At 45.0% G+C, this 22,929-nt stretch overlaps 2 protein-coding genes across 5 annotated transcripts in view; one reads left to right on the top strand and one right to left on the bottom strand.

Annotated features, from left to right (window-relative positions):
• Positions 1 to 22,929, bottom strand: part of LOC130356235 (KN motif and ankyrin repeat domain-containing protein 1-like) — a 230,228-nt gene that overhangs the window by 54,060 nt on the left and 153,239 nt on the right. The window contains exon 1 of one of the 3 annotated variants that reach the window (XM_056557453.1): positions 1,316 to 1,402. The exons of the other annotated variants lie outside the window; for them this stretch is intronic. The gene's annotated coding sequence lies outside the window, so the exon portion shown is untranslated. Of the gene's footprint in view, positions 1 to 1,315; positions 1,403 to 22,929 lie in introns of those variants that run through there. 3 annotated transcript variants of the gene reach the window in all.
• Positions 1 to 22,929, top strand: part of LOC130356236 (pancreatic secretory granule membrane major glycoprotein GP2-like) — a 195,760-nt gene that overhangs the window by 68,344 nt on the left and 104,487 nt on the right. The window contains exon 1 of one of the 2 annotated variants that reach the window (XM_056557455.1): positions 21,904 to 22,033. The exons of the other annotated variant lie outside the window; for it this stretch is intronic. The gene's annotated coding sequence lies outside the window, so the exon portion shown is untranslated. Of the gene's footprint in view, positions 1 to 21,903; positions 22,034 to 22,929 lie in introns of those variants that run through there. 2 annotated transcript variants of the gene reach the window in all.

Raw genomic sequence — 22,929 nt, 5'->3', positions numbered from 1 at the left:
CTGTATAACAGTGTTTAATGTTATGTCCCTTGAAAATAACTTAACACACAGCCCCTCCTATAGATATGAATGGAGAGGGTGTGGAGTGTCGTCACGAACATGCTCCAAGCTAACATGTTCCAGACGCTGACAGCCTGGAGATCATGTGGGTCCCCAGCGGCAAGGACCCCCGTGATTAGACATCTTATCCCCTGTCCTTTGGATAGGGGATAAGATGTTTTCCTGCGGCGTACCCCTTTAAGATACTCAAACTATTTTTAGGCTTTGCTAATTATTATCTTGAATTTGTTAGAACATTTTCAAATTGGAGGGGTGCATGTCACTTTGGAGGGAAGGAAGGGGGGGGTATCCGTAGCCCCTCTTGGCTTGTGGATTGCCTCAGGAGGCATGTTCCTTCATTGGTTTCTGTTCAGAAACCTCTCCTCCTATTGAAATGGAAAGTGGGATTGAATGTGAGGCTTTCAAAGTCCTGGATAGCTGTCTGCAAAATACAAAATTCTATTTAATATTTAGTCCATTTGAGGGGTTCTGATCCAGAGGAAAGGTTGTGGATTCCAGCAGGGCCAGACTGGGGCTGAAAACCAGCCTTGGAAATAATTGCATACCAGCTGCACCCGGCAGCGACGCCCAGATTTATCCCTTTGGTTATGGTCACAGCAGGTGGTGGATCCTCTGGGCCTGTGTGGATGATGGCATGAGCCTTGCCAGGGAGCGGAGTCTAAGGTGACGCTGGTTTTCACCAGAGCCCGCCGCAAAGCGGGATGGTCTTGCTGCGGCAGGCGGCACCCAGGTTGCTACCCCTGGCACGACTCGTCCACACAGGTAGCTGGGAGGTGGCGTGGCACAGAAGGAGACTGGTGGGACGTGGCAAGATGGCAGTAGGTCAGGGCAGGAACCAGGGGCGGATCCAGAGTCGAGTCTCGGGAGGGGCACTATTAGAGTATTTTGTGTTGGCGGACAGAAAACAAGGTGTTGCTTACGGAACTTACAATATTATTAAATGTATCATACAGTCCTAACCTTGTTTAAGACTCTTAGGCCATGTTCACATGTCAGAATAATTATCAAATATACCAATTGCCACAGAATGGGAAAGTGCTAAAGAAGTTTTTACCATTTAAAACTACAGCTTCCAGTATGACCTAAGTAGTGGTGAGGGGATGCTGGGAGTTGTTGTTTCACCCATCATTACTGCAGAACTTCTTCAGTGACTACAACTCTGATGGGACACACACAGGAGGATACAGAATGATATCAGTGATTACAGGTGACGTCTTCTCTATAGTCTTTCCTTATCTAATTCAGATGTACATACCGCCGGGACTTGTTTCAGCTAAATGTTCTCCCTGCAGAACTTGACGCCCAGATGGCTCCTCACTATGTCAGCGGATTCTGATCCTCTAAATGAAAACAATAATTATTATAAACCTGCCAGACACTGTATTCTACGAATATCATACTGGCACATACCTTCTAAATATAATTCTGACACACTGTACCTCCTGAATATACAACACACTGTACCCTCTGAATATAATACCGCCACAAACCGTACCCTTTGAATATAATACTAACACACACCGTACCCTCTGAATATAATACTACCACACACTGCGCTATCTAAATATAATACTAACAAACACTGCACTCTCTGAATATAATACTACCACACACTGCGCTCTCTGAATATAATACTACCACACACTGCACTCTCTGAATATAATACTACCACACTGTGCCCTCTAAATGTAATACTACCACACACTGCACTCTCTGAATATACTACCACACTGTGCCCTCTAAATTTAATACTACCACACACTGCACTCTCTGAATAGAATACTACCACACACTGCACTCTCTGAATATAATACTACCACACACTGCACTCTCTGAATATAATACTACCACACACTGTGCCCTCTAAATTTAATACTACCACACACTGCACTCTCTGAATAGAATACTACCACACACTGTACCCTCTGTATATAATACTACCACACACTGCACTCTCTGAATATAATACTACCACACACTGTACCCTCTAAATTTAATACTACCACACACTGCACTCTCTGAATATAACTTGCTGTGCAGTGCACCCTCTGAATAAAATACCCAAATGTATTGTGGCCCACAAAACATACCACCCCAGAAATTCCTCATAATCTACAACATACTTCTGAAATGCAGAACACTCTGTGCCTTCACATATAGTAATAATGCCCCATCTTGTGCCCCTACATATAATAATTATGACCCGTCCTGTTCCCCCCACATAATAATGCCCTGTGCCCCTAACATATATTGCCCCCTGTGCTGTGCCCTTCACATATAATTCCCCGTTCTTTGCCCCTCACATATGATGCCCCCATCATGCGTCCCTCACATATAATGCCCCCTGTGCTGTGCCCCTCACATATAATGTCCCCTGTGCTGTGCCCCTCACATATAATGCCCCCCATGCTGTGCCCCTCACATATAATGCTCCTGTCATATGCCCCGCACATATAATGCCCCCTGTGCTGTGCCCTTCACATATAATGCCCCCGTTCTTTGCCCCTCACATATAATGCCGCCATCATGCACCCCTCACATATAATGCCCTGTGCTGTGCCCTTCACATATAATGCCCCCGTTCTTTGCCCCTCACATATAATGCCCCCATCATGCGCCCCTCACATATAATGCCCCCTGTCCTGTCCAGTCAGGGGCATTATATGTGAGGGGCACAGCACAGGGGGCATTATATGTTTGGGGCACATGACAGGAGCATTATATGTGAGGGGCACAGGACAGGGGGCATTATATGTGAGGGGCGCATGATGGCGCATTATATATGAAGGGCACAGGATGGGGGCATTATATATGAGGAGCGCATGATGGGGGCATTATTTGTGAGGGGCACAGCACAGGGGGCATTATATGATATAATGCCCCCTGTGCTGTGCCCCACACATAATGCCCCCTGTGCTGTGCCCCACACATATAATACCCCCTGTGCTGTGCCCTCCACACATATAATTTATATGTGAGGGGAACAGCACAGGGGGCATTATATGTGTGGGGCACAGCACAGGGGGCATTATATGTGTGGGGCACAGCACAGGGGGCATTATATGTGTGGGGCACAGCACAGGGGGCATTATGTGTGGGGCACAGCACAGGGGGCATTATATCATATAATGCCCCCTGTGCTGTGCCCCACACATATAATACCCCCTGTGCTGTGCCCCCCAAACATATAATTTATATGTGTGGGCACAGCACAAGGGGCATTATATGTGAGGGGCACAGCACAGGGGCCCCCCTGTCATGTGCTCTTAACATATAGTGCCCCAGTGCCTTGCCCTGCAGCACCTCACATTAAAAATTCCCCTTTCTCTTCCCCCCCCCCCAAGTTTTTAAATCCCCCTCCCCCTCCGATACAGTGCCCTTAACAGTGGCACATATTCTGTCTCCCAAATCCCCTGGGCCCTGAGCATACTCTTCTTACTTACTGTATGCTGGCCGCGGGCACGGGATTTCCGGGCACCGGCGCGATGATGTGATGTAATTGCGCCGGCCTGCAGAGGATCGCGTCCCCGCAGCTCACACGCTGTGTACTGACAGCGTGTGACTGCCTAGGTTAGTGAATGGTGGAGCGGAAGCTTACAGCTTCGGCTCCACCATTCTAGGGGGCGGGGGGCAGCAATCTTGGGGGGGGGGGCAATTGCCCCGTTGCCCCCCCCTGGATCTGCCACTGGCAGGAACACAGGTGCAGAGTAGGAAGGTAGCAAGGAAGAGGTACACAGTAACAAAGACACAGAACTTCCCCTATGGCAATAGACAACCAAAGATCCGGCAGGGAACCAAGGGAGGAGCTGATATTTAAGGACCAGGGTGTAGGTGTAGACACTTGGCTAAATGAGCACTGGCCCTTTAACCACTTGGGGACAGAGCGTTTTCCAGTTTTTGCACTTTCGTTTTTTCTTCCTTACCTTTAAAAATCATAACCCTTTCAATTTTCCAGCTAAAAATCCACATGATGGCTTATTTTTTGCACCACCAATTCTACTTTGTAATGACATCAGTCATTTTACCCCAAAATTTACAGCTAAACGGAAAAAAAATCATTGTGCGACAAAACTGAAGAAAAAATGCCATTTTGTAAATTTTGTAGGCTTTCGTTTCTACGCAGTACATTTTTCGGTAAAAATGACACCTTCTCTTTATTCTGTAAGTTCATATGATTAAAATTATACCCTACTTATATAGGTTTGATTTTGTCATACTTCTGGAAAAAATCATAACTACATGCAGGAAAATGTATACATTTAAAATTGTCATCTTCTGACCCCTATAACTTTTTTATTTTTCTGCGTATGGGGTGGTATGAGGGCTCATTTTTTGCACTGTGATCTGAAGTTTTTAGTGGTACCATTTATGTATTGATCGGACTTTTTAATCACTTTTTATTCATTTTTTAACGAATTAAAAAGTGACCAAAAATACGCTATTGCGCATACGCCATTGACTATGAGGTTTAATTAATGATATATAACCACATATGTTCAAGATGAGAGTGTTCTCCCGAACACGGAGGACGTACAGAACAGTCTTTGAGAAAGTGCTCCGGACTGACACAATATAGGCACAAATTCTCATTACGTCGACGGGATCTTTCCTGCTGCGTTAAGCGAAAATGGTCCACTTCCATAGCCTCATCGGCGGGAGGCAAAGTAGATAGTAGAAGTGGATGTTGGAACACAAGTGCCAGACAAGGTAATCGCCGTGTTCGGGCAGGTTCTTTTTCCAAAGGAAGTTCTTCCTGCCTCTCGGCAAAACGCACATCTATTCGAGTGGCTAAATGGATACGTTCGCTCAGGTTTGTTGGAGAATCTCATGCAGCGGGAGCATCCTTCATTCGAGAGGAAAGTCCTTTTTTAAAGGTAGCACACAAGGCCTTGTTGTTCCAAGAAAGTTCAGAGGCAAGAGTACGGAACTGAACCGCATAGTCGCCAATGGAGGAGTTCCCTTGGCAGAGGTTCAGTAGAGCCGTCTCGGCAGAGGAGGCTCGCGCGAGTTCTTCAAATGCATTGCGGAATTCTGCAAAGAAGGCTGATAGGTTCAAGGAGATCGGATCTCTACGATTCCAGAGAGGAGTAGCCCAGGCCAAAGCTTTTCCAGACAGTAGACTGAACACAAACGCCACTTAAGCACGCTCCGTCGGGAACAGATCCGCCATAAGTTCAAGATGGATAGAACACTGTGTCACAAAGCCTCTACACAACTTGGGATCTCCGTCATACTTAGAAGGCAAGGACAAACAAAGCTTGGTCCCAAGCAAAGCTGAAGACACAGGAGGAGGCTCAGGAACAGGAGGCTGCTTCTGTTGCTGTTGTTGCTGCTGAGCGGCAAGTAGCTGTTGCACCATAGCTGAGAGTTCAGCTGTTGCACTTGACGAACTAACTGCTGTGACTGCTGAGCCACAATGGTGGAAAGATCCGAGACATCTGGCAAAGGCACCCCAGCAGGATCCATGGCCAGATCTTACTGTTATGGTCACGGCAGGTGGTGGATCCTCTGGGCCTGTGTGGATGATGACGTGAGCCGTGCCAGGGAGCGGAGTCTAAGGTGCCGCTGGTTTTCACCAGAGCCGGCCGCAAAGCAGGATGGTCTTGCTGCGGACCCCTGGCATGACTTGTCCACACAGGTAGCTGGGAGGTGGAGTGGCACAGAAGGAGAATGGCAGGATGTGGCAAGATGACAGTAGGTCAGGGCAGGAAGGTAGCAAGGAACTGGTACACAGTAACAGAGACACAGAACTTTCACTATGGCAATAGACAACCAAAGATCCTACAGGGAACCAAGGGAGAAGCTGATATTTAAGGACCAGGGTGCAGGTGTAGACACTTGATTAAATGAGCACTGGCCCTTTAAGAGTGAAAGCTTCATTGCGCGCGCGCCCTAGGAGGCAGGGGCACGTCCACCGGGGCTCCGAGGACAGGGAGGTGAGTGACGGGCTGGGATTCGCATGCGGGCGCATCCCGCGATGGGAACCCCAGCCCCGCCGGCAGCGGGGACATGACTGATGCTCACGGCCAGCGTGTCTGGCTAGAGCTCGGATGTTACAACTTTACAGTACACTATATATCACACCCAATAAGAGAATTCAGCAAGAAACAAAATATGTACAAAAATATGCAAAACTTTATTGGAAATACAAATACATGTTAAAATTAAAAATGCATAAGCACAGTGCACAGGACTGAAGAAATACAGGAGGTATAGGCAAAAACACTGGAGTGAAGCAAATACAAGTGAATACATATAGTCATATGAGATACCCCCCTGCTGCAGCCGAATCAAAGAAGGGGTGGACTGACCATGGGGCATTCCATCCTGAGATGGGGACCATTTTCTTTTCTTTCTTTTTTTAATTCAGTCTGCGGTCCCTTTAAAGTCAGCGCAGGGGCTGTGGCTGCGCTGACTTTCTGTGAGGGGAGGGATGCTCCTCCACCACCACACAGTCCTCTGTGTGCAGCCTTATTGGTGGGGGAGACACATGACTGATTCAATGGATTCAAAAAGAAAAAAAGAGGACCTCTCCTGTCCACCACTGATTTTGCCCATCCGGTAGGGTACTTTTTGCGAGGGGTGGAGGGTGGGGGTCAGTTTGGGAGGCATTATCTTAGTGTTTCCTAGTGCCTCCTGTTTTTACAAAACTACAACTTCCAGCATGCTTTTGGCTGTCCGGGCATGCTGGGAGTTGTAGTTTTGCAACAGCTGGAGGCACTCTGGTTGGGAAACACTGACCTATCTCATATCTATCTATCTAATATCTTTCTATCTATTTTCTATCTATCTATCATCTATCTATCTTATATCTATCTATTTTATCTATCTACCGCATTTATCAGCCAATGACACGCATTTTTTAAGCTAAAATTAGCTTAGCTTAAAGAAAATCTGCTTGTTATTTGTCGATAAACTCTGGCCCCGCAAAAGCCGCTGCGGTTCAATGATTTAAAGTGGCCGCTTTAAATCATGTAACTGCAGCAGGTTCTGTGGGGCCAGAGTCCCGCCGCTGCCCGATGCCCTCACCATCCCCAGCTTTCATTTTTACCTGTCCTGGTGCTCCTGCTGGCTCTGGTACCGGTGTCGTTGTGTGCTGATGAGTGATGTCCTCAACGCAATGTCACTCGTCATTGAGCATAGCGAAAGCGCAGGATGCCACCGGTACCAGAGCCTGCAGGAGCGCGCCCCAGGACAGGTAAAAATGAAAGCTGGGGATGGGGAGAGCATCGGGCAGCGGCCAGACTCTGGCCCCGCAAAAGATGCTGCAGTTACATGATTTAAAGCGGCCACTTTAAATCATTGAATCGAAGCGGCTTTTGCGGGACCAAAGTTTATCGGGGTAAACACGCACCTTCATGGACCCGCATTTTAACAAGGAAATTTGGGTAAAAAAACTTTTTTACCCAAATTTCCTTGGAAAAATAAGGGTGCGTGTTATAGGCCGGTGTGTGTATACCCCGATTAATATGGTATTTTATATCTATTTATCTATCTCATATCTATCTCATATCCAGGGACAGACTGACAGGCCTTGGACTCGGGCCTGAGAGGCGCCCACCGCTGCCAGCACCTTTTTTTATTCTTCAATCTTCCTTCAGCCTAGTATGACTCAGACACTGGGACAGGGGGCATCTCTTACAACCTACCTAATGGGGGTATTACCTACTACCTACCTACTGGGAGCATCAAAGACCTACTGGAGGGGTTTCCATCTTATAGGGGAAATTTCCATCCTACCTACCTACTGAAGGCACTACCTAATAGGGGAGAAGAAATTACCTACCCACCACCACCCAATCTCCCTACTCTTTATCCCAACACACCTACTCCCTCGCAGGGACCCAAGGGCATTATTTGGGGCACTGAGTGTAGGAAACAGGTGGGGAATGTGTAGAAAAAGTGCAGAACCTAATATGTTTGTTGTCTGGCAGATTCTGTGGAGACGACTCAGGGTTGGAAGAAGACTTTATGGCGATCAGATCAAAACAGAGAAGAAAAGGAAAAAGAACAACTCCAAGAAGATGCCCCCATGAGTCAGTAAATGTTATTGTACTGTAATCACTTATACGCTCTGCAGGCCCTGCGTAGAGCCGGGGTCACTGCTATATGGGCTTTGTATGGGGAATATTGGTCTATGTTCAATGAATTTTTTACAGTCACTATAAAAATAAAGGTAAAGGTAGTGGTCATGGTGTGGAGATACTATTCTATCTTGTGTCCTTATATTATTGGTAATATTGGTGTCAGTATACAGGATTTGCCCAGTAACAGTATGATATTAATATGTATATTTCCTCCTTCATTCCTTCCTTCCTTCCTCAGTGAACTAAATGGGTCTTGTTATTCATAGACAGTGGGGAAAATAGTGGGCGGGCCCTGGAGGCAGGCCTGGGGGAGGGGGCCCAGGCCTTGAGTTGGGTAAGGGGCCCCAAAATTTCTGATGGCAGCCCTGAGAACAAACCGCCAGATCCAGGCAAAAGTACGTGCGACTTTTTTATGCAAAAAAAGTATAAAATATAAAAAAAATTGTGAAAGTGTACATCTTTCTTGATGTATTCAATCCTTGAACAGCTGTTTGAGGGTACATATTGCTGTGTTGTTCATTTGGAAGCCCAGATCCTGAATCTAGACAAGCAACTGGAAAGTATAATGGAAACAGCAGAAGATTAATTATTGAGGCCAATAAACATGGCAGCAAATCACAATCAGGGGGTTATCATGAGGGATTTAAACTGGGACCTGTAAATCTCATAGAAGGAGATTTATCATTCTTTTCAAATGTATGGCTTTTATATGACAATTTTTTTTAACTTACTTTTGCTTACATGCGACCTATTTATCAAATAGTCCCACGACCTTGATAAATAAATCGCACCTAAGCAAAACTCGGGAAACCCGCTTACAAAAGGATTTTTTAAAGCAGAAAAGTTTTCCCTTATGTTAATAGCTGAAGTTCTTTACCCTTTATTACCAGTAGCATTGCTAGAGTGTGATGGGGAGGGGTAGAGGGGTGTATCACATCGCGTGACACCCTGACTGGCCTCCCTGGCACTAAATAGCTGCACTCCAACTATCCTGAAACAACCCATCCACCCTCCTCAGAAATAAAAAAAATATTAAAAGCATACTATGCCGCAACATGAATATCCGTACTCTGGAGGCTTTTTTGTTTAATTTTGAGCCCGCATTTTGCGACGTTGGTGGGTGGAGTCTAGCGCCGCTGCACTGAGGCCGGAGTTTGCGTCAGGAAGAAAGACAGCGCAGCACCAACAGATGCATAAAGAATAGTGAAGCCACAAAAAAAAAAATGTCTCGGTGCGTTACCCACCCCAAAATGTACATGAAGCTGTATTACTATGGATGTTTCTTTTTTTAAGGAAAATTTTTAGTGGCACATATGGGTTATTTACGTAGTCTGTAAAAATTCTAACACAATTATTTTGTGCCTTATTCTATTTTAACACAACATTAATATTAAAATGTAGTGGGTACACCAACATGTACGTGTCCTAAAATAACAAGGTGTGCAGAACAGGAACAGTTGTTAAAGTGGGTGTTAATTTCCTTTTCTGCACTTTCTGTAAGCCAGGTTGGACCTGGAATACATATGCGACTTTTAAATGGAGATGTAACTTTTTTTCTTCACAAATAGCGACTATCGGATTTTATAAATTCATGACCACTGCAAAGTAACCAAAAAAAATATACTACGTGAGCAGATTTCAGAAATGTGCTTTGGAATAAGCAACAATCTAAAAGTCGCAGCATGCATAGAAAAGTCGCACGTGCGCAAGTATGTGCGACTTTTTATGCAAAAAAATCTACTACGGAGCTTGATAAATCTCCTTCATAGTTATCTGTCCCAAATGGTGCAGGACCCAACCAAAGGGGGCACTCTACTGGACTTAACCAACAAACTTTACAGAGTAACTAATGTGCAGGTAGGAGGACACTCAGGAAATAATGATCATAATTTAATAGATTATAACTTGTCCTTCAATAAGGGAACCTTTTGAGGGGCCACAAGAAAAACAAACTTTATCAATGTCCCTTTCGGCCAGTAATTGGCTGAAGGGCAGTGTGACTGCCTGGGCCCAGGCGTCACGATTTATTGAGCAGAAGGGGAGCGCAGTTGGGGACCAGAGGCACTGCTGGAGGTAAGTAAAGGTATGTCAAGCTGTAAAAAATAAAACTAAAAACCTTCCTGCTTGATAACCCCTTTAAATTCTTACCGTGACAGGTGCATACCTTATGGTCGGAACAAAAGGTTCAGGAACGAGAGAAAACCAATGTAGATGAATAAAAATCTAAAGGGGGCAATAAATGACAAAAAAAGCATTTAAGCTGCTAAAACAGGAAGGAAGCGAAGAAGCATGAAAAAGCTATAGGGAAAAGAAATAAAGTATGTAAAAACACATAAAAGCAACAAAAGTGGAGACAGTAAGACTGATCGCCAAAGAAAGTAAAACTAACCCGAAAATGTTTTTTAACTACACAAATTGATTATTAAACATTATTAATACAGTTGTTTTATAGTGGTTACTTATTATTGCTATATACAGTCTTTTTTAATTTTATTATTACCATCAGGAATATTTCTACTAACAATATAACTATATGCTATTTAAAGGCGGTACTCCGGTGAAAAACAATTTTTTTCATATCAACTGGTTCCAGAAAGTTAAACAGATTTGTAAATTACTTCTATTAAAAAATATAAATCCTTCCAGTACTTATCAGCTGCTGAAGTTGAGTTGTTCTTTTCTGTCTGACAATAGCTCTCTCTGCTGACACCTCTGTCTGTCTCAGGAACTGTCCAGAGCAGGATAGGTTTGCGATCATGTGGATGTCCACCATTAACCCCTCAGATGCTGGGATCAGTACAGATCCGGTGAAAAACAATTTTTTTCATATCAACTGGTTCCAGAAAGATAAAGAGATTTGTAAATTACTTCTATTAAAAAACAGTAATCCTTCAAGTAGTTATCAGCTGCTGAAGTTGAGTTGTTCTTTTCTGTCTGACAATAGCTCTCTCTGCTGACACCTCTGTCTGTCTCAGGAACTGTCCAGAGCAGGATAGGTTTGCTATGGGGATTTGCTCCTACTCTGTGCAGTTCCTGAGACAGACAGAGGTGTCAGCAGAGAGCACTGTTGTCAGACAGAAAAGTACAACTCCACTTCAGCAGCTGATAAGTCCTGGACGGATAAAGATTTTTTAACCTCTTAACGACCACAGACGTAAATGTACGTCCTGGTGCGGCGGTACTTAGCGCACCAGGACGTACATTTATGTCCTGCGTATGACCATGAGCATCGGAGCGGTTCTCGCGTCATACACAGCAGGTTCTATAAGCCAGGGACCTGTGAGTAATGTCCAACATCCGCGATCACGCGGATGTCCGCCATTAACCCCTCAGATGCCGGGATCAGTACAGATCACGGCATCTGCGGCAGTGCGCATGTTAAAATAGATGATCGGATCACCCGCAACGCTGCCGTGGGGATCTGATCATCTGTAATGGCAGACGGAGGTCTCCTCACCTCCTCTCCTGTCGTCTCCTGCTCTGGTCTGAGATCAAGCAGACCAGAGCAGAAGATAGCCGATAATACTGATCAGTGCTATGTCCTATGCATAGCACTGAACAGTATTAGCAATCAAAAGATTGCTATAGATAGTTCCCTATGGGGACATAAAAAGTGTAAAAAAAAGTTGAAAAATGTAAAAAAAAAGTTAAAAAAATTGGAAAAATCCCCTCCCCCAATAAAAATGAAAATTTTCAGTTTTTCCCATTTTACCCCCAAAAGGCTTAATTTTTTTTAAACATATTTGGTATCGCCGCATGCATAAATGTCTGAACTATCAAAAAATAATGTTAATGATCCCTTACGATGAACGGCGTGAACGTAAAAGAAAAAAGTCCAAAAATGCTACTTTTAGTCATATTTTATTAAAAACATTTTTTTATACAAAATTATCTAAAAGTTTTAGATATGCAAATGTGGTATCAATAAAAAAGTACACATGACGGCACAAAAAAATGAGCCCTCATACCCCCCTATGTATGGAAAAGTCAAAAAGTGATAGGTGGTCAAAATAGGGTGATTTTAGATTACTGATTTTGTACAAAAAGTTTTAGATTTTTTTAAAGAGGTACAAAAATATAAAAGTATCTAGCCATGTGTATCATTTTAATCGTATTTACCCACAGAATAAAGAACAAATGTCATTTTTACCCTAAAGTGTACAGTGGGAAAACAAAACCCTCTAAAATGTGCAAAATTGGGGTTTTCATTTAAATTTCCTCCCTAAAAAAATAATTTTTTGGATTTGCCATACATTTTATGGTAAAATGAGAGATTTCATTACGAAGTACAATTGGTCACGCAAAAAAACAAGCCCTTATATGTGTCTGTAGATGGAAATATAAAAGAGTTATGGATTTTAGAAGGCGAGGAGGAAAAAAGGAAAATGCAAACATTTTATTGGCCTGGTCCTTAAAGGGGTATTCCAGGCAAAAACGTTTTTATATATATCAACAGGCTCCAGAAAGTTAAACAGATTTGTAAATAATTTCTATTAAAAAAATCTTAATCCTTTCAGTACTTATGAGCTTCTGAAGTTAAGGTTGTTCTTTTCTGTCTAAATCCTCTCTGATGACACCTGTCTCAGAAAATGCCCAGTTTAGAAGCAAATCCCCATAGCAAACCTCTTTTAAACTGGGCGTTTCCCAAGACAGGTGTAATCAGAGAGCTCTTAGACAGAAAAGAACAACCTTAACTTCAGAAGCTCATAAGTACTGAAAGGATTAAGATTTTTTAATAGAAGTAATTTACAAATCTGTTTACATTTCTGGAGCCAGTTGATATATATAAAAAAGTTTTTGCCTGGAATACCCCTTTAAGGTTAAAATGGGCTTGGTCCTTAACCCTTTAACCCCTTCATGACCCAGCCCATTTTCACCTTCAGGACCTGGGCATTTTTTGAAAATCTGACCACTGTCACTTTAAACATTAATAACTCTGGAATGCTTTTACTTATCATTCTGATTCCGAGATTGTTTTTATGTGACATATTCTTCTTTATGTTATTGGTAAAATTTCACTGATATTTGCATCCTTTCTTGGTAAAAAATCTAAAAATTTCATGAAAATTTAGATAATTTAGCTTTGGTCTCTGCTTGAAAGGAAAATGGATATTCCAAATAAATTACATATTGATTCACATATACAATATGTCTACTTTGTGTTTGCATAAAAAAATTGACAAGTTTTTACTTTTGGAAGACACCAGAGGGCTTCAAAGTTCCGCAGCAATTTTCCAATTTTTCTCAAGATTTTCAAAATCTTAATTTTTCAGGGCCCAGTTCAGGTTGGAAGTGGATTTTAAGGGTCTTCATATTAGAAATACCCCATAAATGACCCCATTATAAAAACTGCACCCTCCAAAGTATTCAAAATTACATTCAGTAAGTGTTTTAACCCTTTAGGTGTTTCACAGGAATAGCAGCAAAGTGAAGGAGAAAATTCTAAATCTTCATTTTTTACACTCGCATTTTCTTGTAGACCCAATTTTTGAATTTTTACAAGGGGTAAAAGGAGAGAAATCACCCTAAAATTTGTAACCCAATTTCTCTTGAGTAAGGAAATACCTCATATGCATATGTAAAGTGTTCGGCGGGCGCAGTAGAGGGCTCAGAAGGGAAGGAGCGACAATGGGATTTTGGAGAGTGAGTTTTTCTGAAAGAGTTTTTGGGGGGCATGTCCCATTTAAGAAGCTCCTATGGTGCCAGAACAGTGGACCCCCCCCCCCATTTTGGAAACTATACCCCTCATGGAATTTAATAAGGGGTGCAGTGAGCATTTACACCCCTCTGGCATTTGACAGATATTTGAAACAGTGGACTGTGCAAATCAAAAATTTTATTTTTCATTTTCACAGACCACTGTTCCAAAAATCTGTCATACACCAGTGGGGTGTAAATGCTCACTGCACCCCTTATTACATTCCGTGAGGGGTGTAGTTTCCAAAATGGTTTCACATATGGATATTTATTGTTTTGCGTTTGTCAGAACTGCTGTAACAATCAGCCACCCCTGTGCAAATCGCCTCAAATGTACATGGTGCACTCTCCCTTCTGGGCCTTGTTGTGCGCCCCCAGAGCACTTTGCGCCCACATATGGGGTATCTCCGTACTCGGGAGAAATTGCATTACAAATTTAGAGGGTCTTTTTTCCCTTTTACCTCTTGTGAAAAGTATGGGGCAACACCAGCATGTCAGTGTAAAAAATTTATTTTTTACACTAACATGCTGGTGTAGACCCCAACTTCACCTTTTCATAAGGGGTTAAAGAAGAAAAAGCCCCCCAAAATTTGTAAGGCAATTTCTCCCGAGTGCGGCGATACCCCATATGTGTCCCAAAACTGTTGCTCTGAAATACGACAGGGCTCCAAAATGAGGGAGCGCCATGCGCATTTGAGGCCTGAATTAGGGATTTGCATAGGGGTGGACATAGGGGTATTCTATGCCAATGATTCCCAAACAGGGTGCCTCCAGCTGTTGCAAAACTCCCAGCATGCCTGGACAGTCAATGGCTGTCCGGCAATACTGGGAGTTATTATTTTGCAACAGCTGGAGGCTCCGTTTTGGAAACAGTAGCGTACCAGACGTTTTTCATTTTTTTGGGGAGGGGGGGCTGTGTAGGGATATGTGTATATGTAGTGTTTTTTACTTTTTATTTTAGGTTAGTGTTAGTGTAGTGTAGTGTTTTTAGGGTACAGTCACATGGGCAGAGGTTCACAGCAAGTTTGCCACTGGAAGTTTGAGCTGCAGCGCAAAATTTGCGCCATCTCAAACTTGCAGCACTCACTGTAAACCTCCGCCCATGTGAGTGTACCCTGTACATTCACATTGGGGGGAGGGGGCAAACATCCAGCTGTTGCAAACTCCGAGCATGCCCTTTGGCTGTCCGTGCATGCTGGGAGTTGTAGTTTTGCAACAGCTGGAGGAACACTGGTTTGGAAACACTAAGTTAAGTAATAAACAAGTGTTTTGTAACCAAACTTAGTGTTTCCGAACCAGTGTGCCTCCAGCTGTTGCAAAACTACAACTCCCAGCATGCATGGTCTGTCAGTGCATGCTGGGAGTTATAGTTTTGCAACAATTGCAACAGCTGGAGGCACTGAGGTAGGAAACGGACAATGTTTCCCAACTAGTGTGCCTCCAGTTGTTGCAAAACTACAACTCCTAGCATGCCCAGACTGCCCAGGCATGCTGGAAGTTGTAGTTCGGCAATATCTGAAGGATCAGATGTTGCCGAACTACAACTTCCAGCATGCTTGGGCAGTCTGGGCATGCTGGGAGTTGTAGTTTTGCAACATCTGGAGGTCCACAGTTTGGAGACCACTGTATAATGGTCTCCAATCTGTGCTCTTCCAGATGTTAGAGAACTACAACTCCCAGCATGCCTGGACAGACTGAGCATGCTGAGATTTGTAGTTTTGCAACATCTGGAAGAGCACAGATTGGAGACCATTATACAGTGGTCTCCAAACTGAGGACCTCCAGATGTTGCAAAACTACAACTCCCAGCATGCCCAGAAAGCCAAAGGCTGTCTGGGCATGCTGGGAGTTGCAGTTTTGAAACTCCCAGAGGCAGCAGTGAGATCGCTTTACGGCGATCTCACTGCTGCCAATGAAGAGGCCGCACTGCTGCCGGAAACTCACCGCTGGGACGCAGCGCCGCCGGGACCGCCTGGAGGACGTCGCTCGCGCTGGGACCGCTCGGGACACCGCTCGGATGGGTAAGTGACGCCGGGGGACGGGTCAGGGACACTTAGCAGAGCGGTGTGTGTCCCGATCCCCTGATCGGGACTCACACACCACGCTGCTAAGTATTCTGATAGCGAAACGCTGCTATTAGTCAGATTTGACTAGCTGATAGCAGCGATCGCTGGGGGGGTGGGGGATGAAACCCCCCGTGGTCGCATGATAAGATGGCTGGCTATCAGTGATAGCCACCATCTTTCCGGGCGCTGCGGGATGCCGCGAGTAGCGGCAAAAATGTTCATGACGTACCTGTATGTCATGGGTCGGGAACACCTTGCCACCCATGACGTACAGGTATGTCATAGGTCGGGAAGGGGTTAAGGACCCAGCCAATTTCCACTGTAGGACCCGGCCATTTTTTGACCACATCTGACCACTGTCACTTTAAACATTAATAACTCTGGAATGCTTTTAGTTATCATTCTGATTCCAAGCTTGTTTTTTCGTGACATATTCTACTTTGACATAGTGGTAAAATTTTGTGGTAACTTGCATCATTTCTTGGTGAAAAATGCCAAAATTTGATGAAAAATTAGAAAATTTAGCATTTTTCTAACTTTGAAGCTCTCTGCTTGTAAGGAAAATGGATATTCCAAATAAAAAAAAAATTTGATTCACATATACAATATGTCTACTTTATGTATGCATCATAAAATTGACAAGTTTTTACTTTTGGGAGACACCAGAGGGCTTCAAAGTTCAGCAGCAATTTTCCAATTTTTCACAAAATTTTCAAACTCACAATTTTTCAGGGACCAGTTCAGGTTTTAAGTATTAGAAATACCCCACAAATGACCCCATTATAAAAACTGCACCCCCTAAAGTATTCATAATGACATTCAGTCAGCATTTTAACCCTTTAGGTATTTCACAGGAATAGCAGCAAAGTGAAGGAGAAAATTCACAATCTTCATTTTTTACACTCGCATGTTCTTGTAGACCCAATTTTTGAATTTTTACAAGGGGTAAAATAGAAAAAGTATACTTATGTTTGTAGCCCAATTTCTCTCGAGTAAGCACATACCTCATATGTCTATCTAAATTGTTCGACGGGCGCAGTAGAGGGCTTAGAAGCGAAGGAGCGACAAGGGGATTTTGGAGAGTACGTTTTTCTGAAATGGTTTTTGGGGGGCATGTTGCCTTTAGGAAGCCCCTATGGTGCCAGAACAGCAAAAAAAAAACACATGCCATACCATTTTGGAAACTAGACCCCTTGAGGAACGTAACAAGGAATAAAGTGAGCCTTAATACCCCACAGGTGTTTCACGACTTTTGCATATGTAAAAAATATTTTTTTTTTACTAAAATGTGTGTTTCCCTCCAAATTTCACATTTTTGCAAGAGTTAATAGCAGAAAAGACCCCCCAAAATTTGTTATCCCATCTCTTCTGAGTATGGAGGTACCCCATAAGTTGACCTGAAGTGCACTACGGGCGAACTACAATGCTCAGAAGAGAAGGAGTCATATTTGGCTTTTTGAGAGCAAATTTTGCTCGGGGGGCATGTCGCATTTAGGAAGCCCCTATGGAACCAGAACTGCAAAAAAAAAGCACATGGCATACCATTTTGGAAACTGGACCCCTTGAGGAACGTAACAAGGAATAAAGTGAGCCTTAATACCCCACAGGGGTTTCATGACTTTTGCATATGTAAAAAAAAAAAATGTGCGCCTCCCCCCAAATTTCACATTTTTGCAAGGGTTAACAGCAGAAAAGACCCCCCAAAATTTGTAACCCCATTTCTTCTGAGTATGGAAATACCCCATGTGTGGATGTCAAGTGCTCTGCTGGCGCACTACAATGCTCAGAAGAGAAGGAGCGCCATTGAGCTTTTGGGAAAAAAATAGTTTGGAATGGAAGTCAGGGGCCATGTGCGTTTACAAAGCCCCCGTGGTGCCAGAACAGTGGACCCCCCCCCCCACATGTGACCCTATTTTGGAAACTACACCGCTCGCAGAATTTAATAAGTGGTGCAGTGAGTATTTACACCCCACTGGTGTTTGACAGATCTTTGGAACAGTGGGCTGTGCACATGAAAAATAAAATTTTTAATTTTCACGGACCACTGTTCCAAAAATCTGTCAGACACCTGTGGGGCGTAAATGCTCATTGTACCCATTATTACATTACATGAGGGGTGTAGTTTCCAAAATGGGGTCACATGTGGGTATTTATATTTTTGCGTTTATGTCAGAACCGCTGTAAAATCAGCCACCCCTGTGCAAATCACCAATTTAGGCCTCAAATGTACATAGTGCGCTCTCACTGCTGAGCCTTGTTGTGCGCCCACAGAGCATTTTACGCCTACATCTGGGGTATTTCTGTACTCAGGAGAAATTGCGTTACAAATTTTGGGGGTCTTTTTTTCCATTTAATGCTTGTGAAAATAAAAAGTATAGGGCAACACCAGCATGTTAGTGTCAATTTTTTTTATTTTTCTACACTAACAAGCTGGTGTAGCCCCAACTTTTCCTTTTCATAAAGGGTAAAAGGAGAAAAAGCCCCCCAATATTTGTAGTGCAATTTCTCCCGAGTTCGGAGATACCCCATATGTGGCCCTAAACTGTTTCCTTGAAATATGACAGGGCTCTGAAGTGAGAGAGCGCCATGCGCATTTGAGGACTAAATTAGGGATCGCATAGGGGTGAACATAGGGGTATTCTACGCCAGTGATACCCAAACAGGGTGCCTCCAGCTGTTGCTAAATTCCCAGCATGTGGAATGTCTGGAAATGCTGGGAGTTGTAGTTTTGCAACAGCTGGAGGCACACATGTTGGAAAACCTTCAGTTAGGATCTGTTACCTAACTCAGCATTTTGTAACCAGTGTGCCTCCAGCTGTTGCAAAACTACAACTCCCAGCATGTACTGATCGCCGACGGGCATGCTGGGAGAAGTAGTTATGCAATAGCTGGAGGTACGCAACTACAACTCCCAGCATGCCGAGACAGCTGATTGCTGTTTGGACATGCTGGGATTTGCAGTTTTGTAACATCTGGAGGGCTACAGTTTTAGAGAACACTGCAAAGTGATCTACAAACTGTGGTCCTCCAGTTGTTGCAAAACTACAATTCCCAGCATGCCCTGACAGCAAACAGTTGTTTGGGAATGCTAGGAGTTGTAGTTTTGCAAGATCTGGAGGGCTACAGTTTAGGGACCACTATATAGTGGTCTCAAACAGTAGCCCTCCAGCTGTTGCAAAACGACGTATTCCAGCATGCCCAAACAGCTGTCTGGGCATGCTGGGAGTTGTAGTTTTGCAACATCTGGAGGGCTACAGTTAGAGACCATTATATAATGGTCTCAAACTGTACCCTCCAGATGTTGCTAGGCAACTCACGTCGGATCCAGCCGCACGTCATCGCCGCCCGCCGATCTCCGTCGCCCGCAGCTTCCGTCGCCCGCCTGGATCGGTAAGTGGATCTTCAGCGTCGGTCCCAGTCGTTTCCCCGTCCTGCCCCGCCTATTGTGGGAGGGCAGGACGGGGAAAACGAAAGTAACCCCCCCCCCGCCCCCGATCTGCTATTGGTGGTCGCGTCTAGACCACCAATAGCAGGGAAAGGAGGGGTGGCACCCGTGCCACCTCACTCTTATCGCTTCAGGGGGATCCTGGGTGTCTTAGACACCCGCGATCCCCCTTACATTCCGGGTCACCATAGACCCGTAATGACCCGGAATTGCGCAAATCGCAAGTGTGAATTCACCCCCCTGGGCATTTGCACGGGATTCCTGCTGAATGATTTCAGCAGGCATCCCGGTCCGATCTCCGCCCGGCGGGGACCGGAACTGCCCATGATGTAACTGTACGTCATGGGTCCTTAAGACCCAGGGTGTCGGGACGTAACGTTCCTGAACGGGTTAAGGGGTTAATAGAAGTAAGTTACAAATCGGTTTACCTTTTCTAGAGCCAGTTGATATGAACAAAATTATTTTCACTGGATACCCATTTAACAGCCACAAAGGTCTTGTGGTATGTTTTATCAATGTTAGCAGCACAATAGAGTTGTAATGGTTTGCTATTTTTAGTATATCTTAAATAAATTGTTACATTTGTTTTCATTTAACTACACTGGTCAAATGGTTAACCCTTTAACCTCTTCAGGACACAGGGCGTAGGGATACGCCCTGTATTCCAAGTCCTTAAGGACTGAGGGCGTATCCATATGCCCGTGGGAAATCCGGTCCCCACCGCTAGCCAGTTGGGGACCGGAGCCGGATGCCTGCTGAAATCATTCAGCAGGCAGCCCGGCACATGACCCAGGGGGGTCCTGAGACCCCCCATGTCGGCGATCGGAGAAAATCGCATGTCAATTCAGACATGCGATTTTCTCCAATTCTGGGCTGATCGGATCTCTGGTGACCCGATCACCCGGAAAATAGGGCTGATCGGAGTTGTCAGCAACAGCCCCGATCAGCCTAAGGCATAGGAGTGAGGTCGCAGAGCTGCGATCTCCTCCTATCCCCTGCCATTAGTCAGAACGGAGTTCTGACCAATGGCAGTGCAGGACAGGGGGTTGCCATGGCAACCCCCCGTTCTGCCCGCCCCTGGATGTCGAGGGGATCTGGGAAGAAGATGGAGGCTGTACCTGCAGGAGAAGATGCCTGGGGACCTGCGATCTTCGCTGGAGCCTGCTGGATCCTTGCTCAGGTAGGGAATCAACGTGGGGGGGGGGTATTGAAAGGTAAAGTAAAATGATCTTGACTGTGGTAACCACTAGGAAGGCCAAACTGCAACTCCCAGCATGCACAGACAGCCAAAGGCTGTCTGGGCATGCTGGGAACTGTAGTTTTGCAACATCTGGAGGGTCACAGTTTGGAAACCACTGTTACAGTGGTGCCCAAACGGTAGCCCTCCAGATGTTGCCAAACTACAACTCTCAGCATGCCTCGACTGCCCAGGCATGCTGGAAGTTGTAGTTCTGTAACATCTGTCCCTTCAGATTTAGCAATTTTCATGACATTTTTGAAAATTGCTGCTCTACTTTGAAGCCCTCAAATTTTTTCAAAAAGCAAAAATATGTCCATTTTATGATGCCAACATAAAGCGGACATATTGTATTTGTAAAGAAAAATAAAAATTTTTGTGAATATCCATTTTCCTTACAAGTAGAGAGCTTCAAAGTTAGAAAAATGCTGAATTCATGCTGAAAATTTACCACCAAAATAAAGTAGAATATGTCACGAAAAAACAATCTCAGAATCAGAATATTCGGTAAAATAAATTTGCGTTATTAATTCGTAAAGTGACAGTGGTCAGAATTGCGAAAAAGGGCTCAGTCCTTAAGGTGAAAAAGGGCTGCGTCCTTCAGGAGTTAAGGACAAAACCAATTTTCATTTTTGCATTTTAGTTTTTTCCTCCTCTTCTTTTAGGAAGCATAACTCTATTATTTTAATTGTTTATACCTACAGAACCATATGAAAATTTTGCAATTACTTTGCAATTACCATATATACTTGAGTATAAGCCGACCCGAATATAAGCCGAGGCCCCTAATTTCACCCCAAAAACCCAGGAAAAGTTATTGACTTGACTATAAGCCTAGGGTGGTAAATACATCATCCCCCTGTCATCATCCAGACCCCCGTCATTAACACCCCCGTCATCATCACCCTGTCATCATCTCCCCCCTTTATCATCACCCTGTCATCATCCCCCTCGTCATCATCCCCCCCCCCTTCATCATCACCGCCTGTCAATCCCTTCAATCAGTGGTCTTCAACCTGCGGACCTCCAGATGTTGCAAAACTACAGCTCCCAGCATGCCCGGAGTTGTAGTTTTGAAACATCTTGAAGTGCGCAGGTTGAAGACCACTGTCGGGCCTTCGTGATCATCCAGACCCCCCTTTAGTTTTCTACTCACCTCCCCTCGGTGGGAAGGAAGGGTGAGCTGGTCCGGGCCATCTATGCTGCAGGGAACATCCGGTGGGGAGGGTCAGTCGCTGCGGGCTGTCCATCTTCACCTGCGCATGAACGTCCCTGTGCGTCGTCGTCAAGGCAACGTCACTAGTCCAGGGCCGGGCCCGGAGCGGAGAAGAGGGCCTCCCGGTGAAGATGGACAGCCCGGAATAACTAACCCTCCCCACCGGACGGTCCCTGCTGCATAGATGGCCCGGACCAGTTCACCCTTCCTTCCCACCGAGGGGATGTGAGTAGAAAACTAAAGGGGGGTCTGGATGATGACGAAGGCCCGACAGTGGTCTTCAACCTGCGGACCTCCAGATGTTTCAAAACTACAACTTCCAGCATGCCTGGACAGCCGCTGGCTGTCCGGGCATGCTGGGAGTTGTAGTTTTGCAACATCTGGAGGACTGCAGGTTGAAGACCACTGAGAAGGGATTGACAGGCGGAGTATAAGCCGAGGGGGGCGTTTTCAGCACGAAAAATCGTGCTGAAAAACTCGGCTTATACTCAAATATATACGGTACATCTTTAATTTTAAAAATAATTTCCGTATTTATCGGCGTATAACACGCATTTTTTTGGCTAAAATTTTTAGCCTAAAGTCTATTATACGCCGATAAGCTGTTGCAGTGTTATACGCCGATAAGCCGTTGCAGTTCAATGATTTAAAGCGGGCGCTTTAAATCAATGAACTGCAGCAGCTTTTTCAGGTGCAGAGACCGCCACTGCTGCGGGCTTGTCTGCCCCTGCCTGTCCTGGGGTCCCTGCTGCCGCCGATTCTCTCCCCCTGCTATCGGCGCCGCGGCCCCTTCTCTCCCCCTGTCTATCGGTGCCGCTGCCCCTTCTCTCCCCCTGGATATCGGTGCCGCTGCCCCATTGCCGGTGCCGATAGCCAGGGGGAGAGAAGCGGCGCCGGCAATGGAGCAGCGATACCGATAGACAGGGGGAGAGAAGGGGCAGTGGCGCCGATAGCCAGGGGAAGAGAAGCGGCGGCAGCAGGGCTCTAGACCCCAGGAAAGGCAGGGGGAGAGAAGCGGGCAGCGACGGCCTCTCCCCCCTGCCTTTCCTGGGGGCTTCTGCGGGGTAAGAAACAGTGTATCGGGTATACACATGCACCCTCATTTTACCAAGGATATTTGG

The sequence above is a fragment of the Hyla sarda genome, chromosome 2, assembly GCF_029499605.1.
Source record: "Hyla sarda isolate aHylSar1 chromosome 2, aHylSar1.hap1, whole genome shotgun sequence".
Classification (NCBI taxonomy): domain Eukaryota; kingdom Metazoa; phylum Chordata; class Amphibia; order Anura; family Hylidae; genus Hyla; species Hyla sarda.
Note: the sequence above shows the minus strand (reverse complement) of the source record. Positions and strands in the feature narration are given on the sequence as shown.